This window comes from Salvelinus sp. IW2-2015, unplaced genomic scaffold, assembly GCF_002910315.2.
Source record: "Salvelinus sp. IW2-2015 unplaced genomic scaffold, ASM291031v2 Un_scaffold1881, whole genome shotgun sequence".
NCBI classification, from domain to species: Eukaryota; Metazoa; Chordata; class Actinopteri; order Salmoniformes; family Salmonidae; genus Salvelinus; species Salvelinus sp. IW2-2015.
The window spans coordinates 116,261-131,351 of NW_019943244.1; the positions used below are offsets into that span (position 1 = coordinate 116,261).

The 15,091-nt window shown below is 44.2% G+C and overlaps 1 pseudogene; it reads right to left on the reverse strand.

The window, feature by feature from the left end:
• LOC112072297 (biotin--protein ligase-like) overlaps window positions 1-10,888 on the reverse strand; it is a 54,113-nt pseudogene extending 43,225 nt beyond the window's left edge.
• Window positions 10,889-15,091: the final 4,203 nt, after the last annotated feature.

The window sequence follows — 15,091 nt, forward strand, 5'->3', positions numbered from 1 at the left end:
ACAGAGAATATTGCTTTTAAAATAACTTTTGAGGAGAAGGGAAAAGTAAGAAGCAACAGTCACACTTCCCTCAAGTAGACCCTTACCCTTTAACAGAGAACCCCCTAACATCCTCGCAAAAAAACAGGAGCTTCGAGATCATCCTCATCTGAGCATTCTCCCTGCGAGTGGCGAGAGTACTCTAGAAGAAGCAGGCTCCCCCCAGCTAGAACAACGCAGGAGGAAGCCTGCTCCTACCATGGAGGTCCAGTAGGGCGTTAGTGGAGAGACGAGGCTCAGAGCCCATACGAGGAGGGCCAGCCCTGGGGTGGACAGGGGACTCCCTGGGTAACAACCACCAGCACATGGAGGGCAAGGCCCACACTCTACGCTGTCCAGCTGCACGAGTGGCCTGGAGCTGGGAACAGCACCATACTCTCCTCATCAGTACCGCCTTGGTTGACAATATCTCCGACCTTCCTGAACGACTAGGCCATGTGCACACGGACACGCGAGAACGAGACTCTGTGCGAACGAATTCGAGGAGGATGAGCAGAGAGCTTCCTTGGTCAGAGCCGACGAGGGAACATTTAGCGGGAAGCCCCCCAATGTGCTGGTGTACACGGGCGGCTTCCAGGAGAGGTTTTCAGCCCAGTTAGGGGCCCCTCGGTGACCCTGGCTGGAGAGTTGCAAACCTGCTAGTACTGGCGCTCGGACAAACCCCAGCACGCACCACAACTCCAGGCTTCCGCTTTCTGGATACTTGGAGCAAGGGTGGGCAAGGGTCCTGGGGGAGCTGAGACTGACCTTGGCTGTTAAGAGGTGACTTACTGGACTGTCCATCCTCAAGGTTAATGCGATAGAAAAAACCCATTCTCACTGGGAGCGTTATGCACCCAAAAATGGAGAGAGAGAGAGAGTAAACTCATGCAGTCATCTGACGAAGCTAGAACTGAACATGAGTGAGCTGACTGATATCTTTCTGCTGAGATCCGAAAGGTCTCTGATCCAGCTTTACTGTTTTGTGGATACTGATGGTAGAGAGGAGGAGGACCCTGCGATCGTGCAGCATGTGTATTTGAAGCGCATCGGGAGAACAGAGTAGAAGCCTACGATGAGCTTTGAGAAGCAACTGATTTGGAGGACGCAGATGAAGATATGGACCGAAGTGAGAAGAATGGACATGTCATTAAGAAAGTGCAAAAGGTTTTCGACATGGTTACCAGAACGGAGCGGGAAAGAGAGAGACGACGGAGCACGAGAGAGAGAGCGAAAGAGATGAGAGAGAGAGAGAGAGATGCGAAGAGAGAGAGAGAGAGAGAGAGAGAGAGAGGAAAAAACAAAACAAAGGCAAAGTCTTCTCATGCTTTGTTTGATTTCAAAAAAGCCTTCGACTCAATTTGGCATGAGGTCTGCATATACAAATTGATGGAAAGTGGTGTTGGGGCTTAAACATACGACATTATAAAATCCATGTACACAAACAACAAGTGTGCGGTTAAAATTGGCAAAAAAACACACACATTTCTTCTCACAGGGTCGTGGGCGTGAGACAGGGATGCAGCTTAAGCCCCACCCTCTTCAACATATATATCAACGAATTGGCGCGGCACTAGAAACAGTCTGCAGCACCCGGGTCTCACCCTACTAGAATCCGAAAGTCAAATGTCTACTGTTTGCTGATGATGGTGCTGCTTCTGTCACCAAACCAAGGAGGGCTCTACAACAGCACCTAGATCTTCTGCACAGATTCTGTCAAGATACCTGGGCCCTGACAGTAAATCTCAGTAAGACCCAAAATAATGGTGTTCCAAAAAAGGTCCAGTGGCCCAGGACCACAAATTCCTCTAGACACCGTTGCCCTAAGAGCACACACAAAAAACTATACATACCTCGGCCTAAACATCAGCACCACAGGTAGCTTCCACAGAGCTGTGAACGATCTGAGAGAGACAAGGCAAGAAGGGCATTCTATGCCATCAAAAGGAACAATAATTTCAACATACCAATTAGGATCTGGCAAAAATACTTGATCAGTCATAGAGCCCATTGCCCTTTATGGTTGTGAGGTCTGGGGTCCGCCACTCACCAACAAGATTTCACAAAATGGGACAAAACCACCAAATTGAGACTCTGCATGCAGATTCTGCAAAAATATCCTCCGTGTAACAACGTAGAACACCAAATAATGCATGCAGAGCAGAATTAGGCCGATACCACTAATTATCAAAAGTCCAGAAAAGAGCCGTTAATTCTACAACCACCTAAAAGGAAGCGATTCCCAAACCTGTCCATAACAAAGCCATCACCTACAGAGAGATGAACCTGGAGAAGAGTCCCCTAAGCAAGTTGGTCCTTAGGCTCTGTTTCAACCAAACACAAACACCCCACAGAGCCCAGGACAACAGCCTCATTTAGGACCCAACCAAATCATGAGGAAAACAAAAAGATAATTACTTGAACATTTGGAAAGAATTAACAAAAAAACAGAGCAAACTGAATGCTATTTGGCCCTAAACAGAGAGTACACAGTGGCAGAATACCTGACCACCTGTGACGACCCAAACTAAGAAAGCTGTTGACTATGTACAGACTCAGTGAGCATAGCCTTGCTATGAGAAAGGCCGCCTAGGCAGACATGGCTCTCAAGAGAAGACAGGCTATGTGCTCACTGCCACAAAATGAGGTGGAAACTGAGCTGCACTCCTAACCTCACTGCCCCAATGCCTATGACCATATTAGAGAGACATATTTCCTCCACATTACCACAGGATCACACAAGAATTTTGAAACACAAATCCAATTTGATAAACTCCCATATCTACTGGGTGAAATTCCACAGTGTGCCCATCACAGCCAGCAAGATTTGTGACCTGGTTGCACAAGAAAAGGGCAACCAGTGAAGAACAAACCCACCATTGTAAAATAACCCAAACCCACTATTATCTTATATTTTTCAAACTTTGTAGCATTAAACATTTGACATATGTTACACGACACTCTAAGTATAATAACTTGACATTGTAATGTCTTACTTCTTGTTTTTGAACACTTCGTGTATGTGTAAGTCTTATGTCTCAATTTGTATTGATTTTCATTATCACTTTTGTGTACTATCTTACCCACTTGCTTTGGCAATGCCTTCAAACAACATGTTTCCCATGCCAATTAAGCGCCCTTCGCAATGCTGCTGGCAATTCATTGATAACTCCTGAAACTGTGACGCCTCGGCTGACGCGCAGATCCCCGAGAGACAGAGCCCTGAGAGACTGATGAGCCCGCGGAGGGATGAGCAGTTCAGAGCCCAATCTGACCCCGCAACGATCGACGAGGACGCTCCGCTCGTCGATTCGCTCTCTTTCTCGATTGCTGTACTGACGATAGAGGAGCCACGAGCTAAGATTCTCCTCATCTCGATCGATTGCTCTCGATTCTGTGCATCGGCATGACGGAATGATGATCTGACTACCTTTCTGCCCTCGTCTCTCTCTCAGAGAAGAGATAGAAGAGATGGCAATGACGGAACGCGCCTGCCTCTGGATACGATGTCGATCGATCTCTCTTCTGCTCTCATCTCTCTTTCCCGAGCCCTCTGTACTCTATACTCTTGCTGACTCTTCTTTCTCCCTCTTCCTTCTCGATTCCGAGTACATGTAAAGACGAAGCAGAGATTGGACCGAGATGCGGAGAGCGATGCACGTCTGATCGTTCTGGCGTACCTGCTCTCTGCTATACTTGACTCGACGAATCTTGACGTACTCTCGTCCGTGATTGATCTCTGCTGCAGTCAGTACATCTTCGTCCTATCTGCTGAAGACTTCTGACAGCTCTCAAGAGAGTCGGCTCTCTCTCTCTCTCGTCTTGACTCTCTGCGTACTCATCAGCTCTTCTCTCTCTCTTCTTCTCTTCTCTCTCTCTCCTCGCTCTACGCGCTCCTCTCTGCCTATCTCTCGCGGCTGACTCTTGCTGCTCTCCTGCGGATGATCTCTCGAGAGTTGAGAGAGAGCTAACTTGCCGTCACTCTCATTCTCTCTCGTAGACGATCCTACTACTCAGAACCGAGGACGAGGAGAGGGAGAGAGGAGCAAGAGACAGAAGAGCAGAGAGAGAGAGAGAGCAATGAGAGAGAGAGAGAGAGAGAGAGGAGAGCGCAAGGAGAGAAGAAGCGCAAAGAGAGGAAGAGAGAGGCAAGAGAGAGAAGGAGAGAGACGAGAGAGCGCAAATAGAGAGAAGAGAGCAAAAGAATGAGAGAGAGAGAGAGGAGAGGAGAGAGAGAGAGAAAGAGCAAAGGAGAGGCAAGGAAGAAGAGCAAAGAGGCAAGAGAGCAAAGAGCGAAGAGCTGAGAGCAGAGAAGAGAAGAGAGAGAGAGAGAGAGGGAAGAGGGGAGAAGAGAGAGAGAGAGAGGCAAGAGCAGAGAGAGGGAGAGCAGAAAGCAGCGAGAAGAGCAACGAGAGAGAGACCGAGGAGAAGACGAGAGAGAGAGAAGAAAGAGTCGAGAGAGAGCAAGGAGACGAGAGAGAGAGGAAGGAGAGAAGAGCAGAGAGGAGAGAGAGGAGAGAGAGAGAGAGAGAGAGAGAGAGAGAGAGAGAGAGAGAGAGAGAGAGAGAGAGAGAGAGGTAGAGCAAGGGAGCCTGGGTAATAATGATACCACCAGTACCAGCACTACAAATTCCAGAGCTTGCACTGCCAGATGCACAGTCCATCCCCTCTTTTTAGTCAAGACACAGTGCACAGAGAAAACTCTATCCACCAGCCTCACCGCCTTCCTCCTCCCCCACATAGCACCTTCCATTTTTCAAGAACAATCTGGAAGCAGTCACACATGCCCTCGCTTTCATCATCCTGGTGTTTGTTGTAACAAAGTGGCCAGGGCAGTGGGGTGAAGAGGTCACAGCCCAGTCCAAACACACCCAACAGTCATAATAATACTACAGTTTGGGCCTTTTCTACGTTGTTGGGCACAAGGAGGCCAACTAAGGCCAAGTGGATGGATAAATAAGTCACTTAACTTGTCAAACTCGTTCAAGTGGGCCCATCAGTGGTGATCTGTCAGGTGGAGGGCAACGGTGTGACGCGCCTCTCCTGTCCATGGTATGTTTTGAGGTCTTTATTTGACATCAAGGGCTAATGTATTCGTTTTGGGGCTTATAAATCAAGGGCAAAGGGATTTTGATTTGGACGTACAAGTTCTTTAATACATTTTTCAGTAAGTGTACACAATGAATACTCAAGAACATTAAACGAACTGACTGAATTATTTGCTCTTTGCTAAAATGCATCACCACAACAATAATTATGGGGCTGTACTATTCATAAAGAGCAAAATAGAGATATGCTGCCACCTAGTGGATAGTTACTTCACCACAGGCTGCAGGGTGCATAGGGAAACTTCTGCTGTCATTTGTATCCCCCTGCCAAGAAACCTGTCTTTCAGAGTAATGGGTACAACAGAGTAGAGTACCATTACACCTGGGCTCCAGTCTTGAGACCCTGGCTTAAATAATTACATTTTCACAATCCTTTCCCAATTCAAGTGCGGCATTTCAGCATATCTGCCTATCTGACAGACCTACTCTAGACTCTAGAGCCCTTGTGGGTTTTATACTACATTACCCATAACTGCTGAGACTGAAGCCTCCAGAAACAGCCTCCCTGTGTGTGGTCCTGAGGTATTTCACTTCCTGCTCTCATAGGCCCGTCAGGCCAATCAGATGCATTAGCCTGGCTGGGCGCTTGGAGATCCCTCTGAGATGGGTGAGTAAATCCATCTCAAACACTGATTATTCCCCGTGCAAATTCCCCACATACCACAGCAGAGCAAAGCACTGTGCCAGTGGGCCTATTAGAATATCAATGAAAGAGCCAGAGGCCTCAACATTACCAAATGCAATAGAGGAATAAAGCCTCAGCCTGCCAGTGATTGGTTGTACACAACAGACTGGTATCACTTTTTAAACAGTCAATTCACTAATTTCACATAGAGAAATTGCATTGTACACTGACCAATAAGGTGTTGTGAGTGTGAGCTATGACTTCCGTCCATGTCAGATATTTTCCTGGCCACACACACACAATCCGTCCATCCATCCATCCAGCCACCCACACACACGTCCTCATATACGCATACACGCGGGCGGACGCACACACATACACGCGGGCACACACACACACACACACATAATTGTCCAGTTAAATGTTTATTGTGGCAGCCCTACTCCAGACAGGTCTGAACATGTAGAAACCATTTTGATTCTTAATACATGCAAATCTATGTCCAATATATGCAACAGGTTTAGAACAGGTTTATGTGTCCCGAGGGCCAGTCAAAACAAGTGAGAGCAGGGCTCCACAAGAACACAAACAGTAGAGCTGGAAGAGACCTTTGATCAGCAGAAAGCAGTCAGCCTCATGTCAGTTCTAGCTGAGAGACTGATGAGTATACATTGGTAAAGCAGTAGAATGGTTTTTTATCCAACTTGAGGATGGAAGTCATGTAAGACCTCTAACAGACAAGGAGAGCCCCAGGACCCTGCCACCCTGCTCCAAGTATGCCAGAAAGCGAGCCTGGAGCTGGGGGGTGAGGGGTTTGTCCGAGGCCAGTACTAGCAGGTTGGAACTCTCCAGCCAGGGTTCACCGAGGGCCTACTGGGGCTGAAACCTCTCCTGGAAGCCGCCCGTGTACACCAGCACATTGGGGGGCTTCCCGCTAAATGTTGACCCGTCGGCTCTGACCAAGGAAGCTCTCTGCCTCATCCTCCTCGAATTCGTCCAGAGTCTCGTCCTCGCTGTCCGTGCACATGGCCTAGTCGTCAGGAAGGTCGGAGATATTGTCAACCAAGGCGTACTTGATGGAGAGTATGGTGCTGTTCCCAGCTCCAGGCACTCGTGGCAGCTGGACAGGTAGAGGTGGTGGCCTTGGCCCTCCATGTGCTGGTGGTTGTTACCCAGGGAGTCCCCTGTCCACCCCAGGGCTGGCTCCTCGTATGGGCTCTGAGCCTCGTCTCTCCACTAACGCCCTATGGACCTCCAGTGGTAGGAGCAGGCTTCCCTTCCTGCGTTGTGTTAGCTGGGGGGAGCTTCTCTCTGAGAGTACCTCCCACTCGCAGGGAGAATGCTCAGAGAGGATGATCTCAGTCTGTTTTTTGAGGGAGAGGGAAGTGATGTGCTTCTCTGACTTTCCCTTCTCCAAAAGTTATTTAAAAGCATATTCTCTGAGCAGGACTGCTAGGGAAATGGGCACAGAGGGGAATATTTTAATTGCAAAATGTGGCCCGCTCTCCATATTAAGCAATGTGAAACAATTTCATAATAGATTTGGAAAAATTATTTGGATAATGTTTTGGGATATAGCCTAGCGTTGACAATAATTAAGTGAAGTTCTGAGATAGCATTGGCCAACAACTGTAACTGCATTTGCTTTTGTTACTTCTAGGTTGGACTACTGCAATGCTCTACTTTCCGGCTACCCGGATAAAGCACTAAATAAACTTCAGTTAGTGCTAAATACGGCTGCTAGAATCCTGACTAGAACCAAAGAATTTGATCATATTACTCCAGTGCTAGCCTCCCTACACTGGCTTCCTGTTAAGGCAAGGGCTGATTTCAAGGTTTTACTGTTAACCTACAAAGCGTTACATGGGCTTGCTCCTACCTATCTTTCCGAGTTGGTCCTGCCGTACATACCTACACGTACGCTACGGTCACAAGACGCAGGCCTCCTAATTGTCCCTAGAATTTCTAAGCAAACAGCTTGGAGGCAGGGCTTTCTCCTATATATTCTCAATTTTTATGGAATGGTCTGCCTACCCATGTGAGAGACGCAGACTCGGTCTCAACTTTTAAGTCTTTACTGAAGACTCATCACTTCAGTGGGTCATATGATTGAGTGTAGTCTGGCCCAGGAGTGTGAAGGTGAACGGAAAGGCTCTGGAGCAACGAACCGCCCTTGCTGTCTCTGCCTGGCCGGTTTCCCTCTCTCCACTGGGATTCTCTGCCTCTAACCCTATTACGCGGGGCTGAGTCACTGGCTTACTGGTGCTCTTTCATGCCGTCCCTAGGAGCGGTGCGTCACTTGAGTGGGTTGAGTCACTGACTGATCTTCCTGTCTGGTTGGCGCCCCCCCTTGGGTTGTGCCGTGGCGGAGATCTTTGTGGGCTATACTCTGCCTTGTCTCAGGATGGTAAGTTGGTGGTTGAAGATATCCCTCTAGTGGTGTGGGGGCTGTGCTTTGGCAAAGTGGGTGGGGTTATATCCTTCCTGTTTGGCCCTGTCCGGGGTATCATCGGATGGGGCCACAGTGTTTCCTGACCCCTCCTGTCTCAGCCTCCAGTATTTATGCTGCAGTAGTTTATGTGTCGGGGGGCTAGGGTCAGTTTGTTATATCTGGAGTACTTCTCCTGTCTTATCCGGTGTCCTGTGTGAATTTAAGTATGCTCTCTCTAATTCTCTCTTTCTCTCTTTCTTTCTCTCTCTCGGAGGACCTGAGCCCTAGGACCATGCCTCAGGACGACCTGGCATGATGACTCCTTGCTGTCCCCAGTCCACCTGGCCGTGTTGCTGCTCCAGTTTCAACTGTTCTGCCTGCGGCTATGGAACCCTGACCTGTTCACCGGACGTGCTACCTGTCCCGGACGTGCTACCTGTCCCAGACCTGCTGTTTTCAACTCTCTAGAGACCGCAGGAGTGGTAGAGATACTCTTAATGATCGGCTATGAAAAGCCAACTGACATTTACTCCTGAGGTGCTGACTTGCTGCACCCTCGACAACTACTGTGATTATTATTATTTGACCATGCTTGTCATTTATGAACATTTGAACATCTTGGCTATGTTCTGTTATAATCTCCACCCGGCACAGCCAGAAGAGGACTGGCCACCCCTCATAGCCTGGTTCCTCTCTAGGTTTCTTCCTAGGTTTTGGCCTTCTAGGGAGTTTTTCCTAGCCACGTGCTTTCTACACCTGCATTGCTTGCTGTTTGGGGTTTTAGGCTGGGTTTCTGTACAGCACTTTGAGATATCAGCTGATGTACGAAGGGCTATATAAATACATTTTCTTTTATTTGAAATTTGATTTGGGACCTAAAACAAATTGTCTTCAAAAAATGCCTTAGTGTCCTTCCACCTCAAAAAGCCCAAGAAAGACACCCACCATCTCAGATTGTTCTGAACTGGTTTCTGTAGTTAGAAACAGATAAGACTAGCATTCCTGAAACATTATTTTGTTAAAAGATATATAGAAATTAAGCTAATTTATTGCACCTAAATTGTCCGTTTGAAGTTATAGGATTCATATAGTATTCTATAAATATAGTACCCAACATCCGATTTGGACCAAACCCCTTCTCAACAATGATTAAGACATTAAAATGGTCAAAGGCCCCCCAAGGACCCCCCCCAACCCCAACCTCAATGGAAACAGGATGCACCTGAACTCAATTTCAATTCTCATAGCAAAGGGTCTGAATACTTATGTAAATGTAAAATCATTAAAACATTTATTTTAATACATTTTCTAAAATGTCTAAAACCCTGTTTTTGTTGTGTCATTATTGGGTATTGTGTGTAGATTTATTTAGTCAACTTTAGAATAAGGCTGTAACGTAACAACATGTGGAAAAAGTGAAGGAGTCTTAATACTTTCCGAAAGCACTGTATGTTGTGTGATTAGTGATATTTACTATTAAACCAAACACAATACCATTACCAAACACAATAAAGTGTGTGTTCAGGACTTTTATCATCGAAGACCCTTTTAGACCACAACATTGAAACCATTGCAAAAGCTGTAACCTAATGGCTTGCTTGTTTACCAGGAATTGTCTAATCCAGACTTTTTTTAATGGGAATAATCCACACACATAGGGGCCATTTCCTGGACACAGATTAAGCCTAAGAGAAAACAAATTGAATTGCTTTCATGGAGGACTGGCTTGAGTTGTGAGGATGACCATACAATACATTTTTATCATGAGCAAATAGCTATTGGTTTTCTACCCAAAGCGGCAAAGAAAATGTGATACATTTAATAAACACAAGAGAGCAAATTGGATTAAAGGGTATGGCAGTAGCAGGAACAGCAGCATCTGGTGGTCAAAATTGGGTACTTTCATGCTAATTTATGGGGGGAAATGCAAGCTACTTCAATGGCTAATTTCTCTGAACAGGGGAAAAACACAATCCCCAAATTTACTGAGAATACATGACATAGTATGAATAAACAATGCTCCAAGCCGCAGCTTCATAGTACTTGTCTAACAGAGAACTGATACTGTATGTTGGGGCGGGCTTGGTGTGTGGTGTGAAGGGTTGTTGGTGGCTTTTGACCATTTATTTGGATTTCTCATATATCAATCGTTGTTAAGAAGGGGCTTGGTCCAAATTTAATATTGAGTATGATATTTCTTGAATATTATATGAATCCCATAACTTGACATGGCCAATTTGTGTGCCCTTAATTAGCTTAATGTCTCAGAGTTCAAATTGTCTTTCAACAAAATCATGTTGCTGGAATGCTTATCTTATCGGTTTCTAACAACAGAAAACCATTTCAGAACAATCTGAGATAGTGGGTGTCATGGCTTGCTGAAATGAAATGGAACGACCCCTTACAAATAGCCTTAAAAGTACAAATGTTTTTATTTTAAATATTTAAAATCCTTAAAATCCTATGTGTACAATAAAGTTGAGTTAACACACTCCATAAATGAGAAACCCTTGATTTCAAAGGTAAGGACTAGACACTCACAGACTATCTTTGAAGGCACAAGTCCATTGTCCAGCTGAAGGTCGATCTTCCATAAATGCCATTCCGAGGTCGGCTGAAGTTGTCAACGCTGTCCTGAGCCACGGCCCTGAATGGCTGCACTAGGCTACAGGCCAGAGGGAGACAGTAGTCTGACCACTTCAGCACCTAGACAACACAGCAGAGTACACAAGTCAGCAGGATTTAAACATTAGTGGACAGTTGAAGGAAAATATCATAATTTCAGAATGTTTAATTGGGATCGGGATTAGTTCAACAATCAGATAGATACTGTACTGCATAATCACTTTTGAGTAACTAAGCAATATCTTCCTGCTGCCTGAGTAAAATAACACTTTTTGTGTTTAAAGGGACATTTAAATGGCTAAATGCAAATCAAGGAACCCTACTTCCTCTCCAACCAAAACATTTTTGCTCCAGGATCTTAGCATGGCATCTCAAGTGTCAGCGGACCCTCTGCCATATGTGTCATCCCATGTCATTTCAGCAAGCCCTGATCCCCACCATCTCAGATTGTTCTGAAAGCATTTCTGTAGTTAGAAACAGATAAGATCAGCATTCCTGCAACAATCATTTGTTAAATTAAGCTAATTGATTGCACATATATTGGCCATTAAAATGTATAGGATTCATATAATATTCAATAAATATAGTACCCAACATACGATTTGCACAACAACATCTTATCAGTGATTAAGGTGTGAGGATTCCAAATAACATGATTTTTTAATGACTACCTCATCTCTGTACCCCAACATACAATTATCTGTAAGTTCCCTCACTGGCGTGTATTCATGGAGGCCAAGGGAAGCCAGGCTTCCCCCCCAAAAAATTACCAATAAAATGTAATAAATGATCTTTCATCACTCTGTGTTTCATAATGTTCCTTCAATTCACAAGTGGCTGAATGTATCTCACCGGAGAAAGCATCCGAGCCAGCGAAACAGCGCCCCTCTGTCTCTATATACTTTGCCCTTCTATCTGATGCTGTATGGTCAAAAATAGTATGATATTGTTGCCGCCCGTAGCATTGAATGCAAGGTAAGCCAGCGAGCATTTGGCCTCCCTTGATTAATAAAAAGTATACAATTATAGCCAATCAGCGTTGGTCCTGGCACACCAAAATAAAGTGTCAAGGGAAGCCAGTTTGGATTTGGCTTCAAACCACTCACATCAAAAGGAAAACGTCATTGACAGAAAAATTATATAACGTTGCATCTCATTGTGTCGTTGTCCTATGGTGGCTAGCTAGCTAGCTAAAATTGGCCATGGACGGAGATAGGGATTTTGACTTTTTAATTAATTCTCTGTACTGGCCAATGATTATAACGGCGATTCTGATCCAACCATAAATTCATACATTGTGCCCCTGGCCTGACAGGATGGAAGTTCAATACGTAGCTAGATGTAGTAGGCTAATGTTAACTAGCTGGCTCATCATTGCCCGTGAAAGGAAGTTAGGCTAGCGAGCAAGCATTTTAGCCACGTAGCCTAGGACAACAAAAACTGAAAGTGCATACTGTATGAGAGTCATAGACTGTTTTGTCAACATGAAAGAGAGGAGGATGGCATTGGCGTTTCTCTACAAGTAGGGTGAGTCAACATGTTTTTTCTACTTGCACGAAAGACCGCATACACACAGAAATCAGAACCATGGACAGCCATATCCTTTTTAGCTTACGTTGATTTGACTAATTCGCTTTTGGTATCTTTTAGTTTTCACTGTATTAGACTAAGCATAGTTGTATTGATGATATTGCCATGTTGAAGTTGAAATGGTGCTGCAATAGTGGAGGCAGCAGGTTTTCTTTGCAACTTGTGACATTTGTCATGAATGTAAAGCGTTATGTTTGGGGCAACCCCAACACAACAAATCACTGAGTACTCATGTTATGGGTATGCTTGGGAGTTTTTTTGTTGGGGGAGGGGGTGGGGGTAAAAAGATCCTAGAGGAAAATCTGGTTCAGTCTGCTGTCCAACAGACAATGGGAGACAAATTCACCTTTCAGTAGGACAATAACCTAAAACACAAGGCCAAATACACTGGAGTTGCTTACCAAGACAACAGTGAATGTTCCTGAGTGGCCGAGTTACAGTTTTGACTTAAATCTACTTGAAAATCTATGGCAAGACATGCAAATGGTTGTCTAGCAATGATCAACAACTAATTTGACAGGGCTTGAAGAATTTAAAAAAGAATAATGGGCAAAAGTTGCACAACCCAGGTGTGCAAAGCTCTTAGAGGCTTACCCAGAAAGACTCACAGCTGTAATCGCTCCAAAATGGGCTCCTACAAAGTATTTACTAGTTATGTAAATTAGATCTTTCTGTATTTCATTTTTTATAAATGTGTAAACATTTCTAGAAACACATTTTTGAATTCTAAAAACATTTTTTTTATGGGGTATTGTGTGGAGATGGGTGAGACAAACATCTATTTAATCCATTTTGAATTCAGGTTGTAACACAACAAAATGTAGAATAAGTCAAGGGGTCTGAATACGTTCTGAAGGCGCTATGTTTTTCAATAAAATTATTAGAAAACATTTCTCTCTCTATATGTTGTGTGACATTTACCATTAAACCCAACATAATACCATTGCAAAACACTTACAATGTGTGTTTGGGACTTTTACTATTGAAAGTCCTTAGAGATCATAACATTGAAACCATTAGACAAACATTGGCAGTAGAAGTATCCGTGTGTGGAGAGAGGTGTCATGGCGGACTGAACACAGCGGTGCAGAATGCCTCAAGATAAAAACGTAATATTCAATATCTGTAAGTTTGACTAAATATTAACACTTCACTCCACATACTCGTGGGCAATAACCTTCAATCTGGATAACAACACAAAACAAATGATAAGGCTACAGAAATGTATCGACCAATATCACCAATACAATCAACACCCAAACATGTCAGAGAGTAAGCATGGAGACCCAATCCCCAAAAGAAAACGAGGCTCCTCGAAGGACACACGATTTATGCTTTTCACCACCGGGAATGGTAAGTGTAGATACTGACTTGCTAAAGTTGATAAATGATATAAACTGGGCATGAACTAGTCAGTAAAGCTGTAAAGGAGTTGAAGACAAGCCTCGAGATGAATGACAAAAAGCTGCGACAATGGAGAAAGAAACAAACAAGCTAAAAGGTAGAGTCAATACGATTGAAACGGACGTTAAAGAACTTAAAAAGGAGAAGATGTTTCTGAGAGAAGCCTTACTTGAATTACAGACTAGATCTTTGAGAGAAAATCTAGTACTTACTGGTATTTAAGAAACATGAGGGTAAAGATCCTGAAAGTGTGGTGAAATAATTATTTCTTACAGCGCTATAGATCCCAGGCGATACTGTCGACAAAATCAAACTTGCACGTGTACACCGTTTCGGGACAGAGATATGAGCGCCAAATTGTTGCAAAATTTGCATTTTTTTAAGATAAGATAATGGTTAAAAGCCTGGGTAAAAGACTCGCTGGCACGAAAATAGTCATGAATTATCAGTTCCCCAAGGGAATTGCAGAACGGCGCAAAGTTCTGTACCCACTCTTCAAGGTGAATAGATTAAAAGGGAAACGTGAGGCTCTCGTAGTTGATAAACTGTATATTGATAACCAAATTGTTCCGAGACACCAAGACTACTCCATGGCTATTCTAAATATTACAAAGTTCCCATAGAGTTGAATAATGGAACACCCAATATTATCCATGGTATGGATTGTAATAATACAAAAATATTTAACAATAGAAATAAACTACAAATACAGTATACCATTCAAGATAGGAAATGTTGTCAAAATAATTAGTATTCAACATTCTAGTTATAGTATTTACAAATAGATAAAGCCAGCATTAGAAGAAAGGATCATTATTGAAATAATACATCTTCATTTATAAGGAACTGGAACACAAAAGTACTCAAAAGCCAGAAATTAGGTAGGAATCCACATGGTAGGGATAAAAACACAGCTAACAGAGGACACAGAAGGCACAGTATGTGGGTATGTGCAAGTGTATTGTGATGGAAGGTGGGGTGTGCGTTTTTGTGTTTGGGAAAGTGTGGAGTTAAGTGAGTGAAAAAGGAAAATGGTTGCAAATGCCAGAGCCCATGTGTATCTGCGAGCAGGACTTGTGACAGAGAGAGCTTTCAATTTTGTGCAGATTTAAAATAAATTATATAGTTTTTGTATTTATTGTCCTATCAAGATGGAACGGTCCCCAACCCTATACACCCACCTGAGCGCCCCATACACTAAGGAGAAATCCTTATCTGATTTACAGTACCTTCGGAAAGTATTAAGACCCCTTGACTTATTCCATATTTTGTTAGGTTACAGCCTCATTC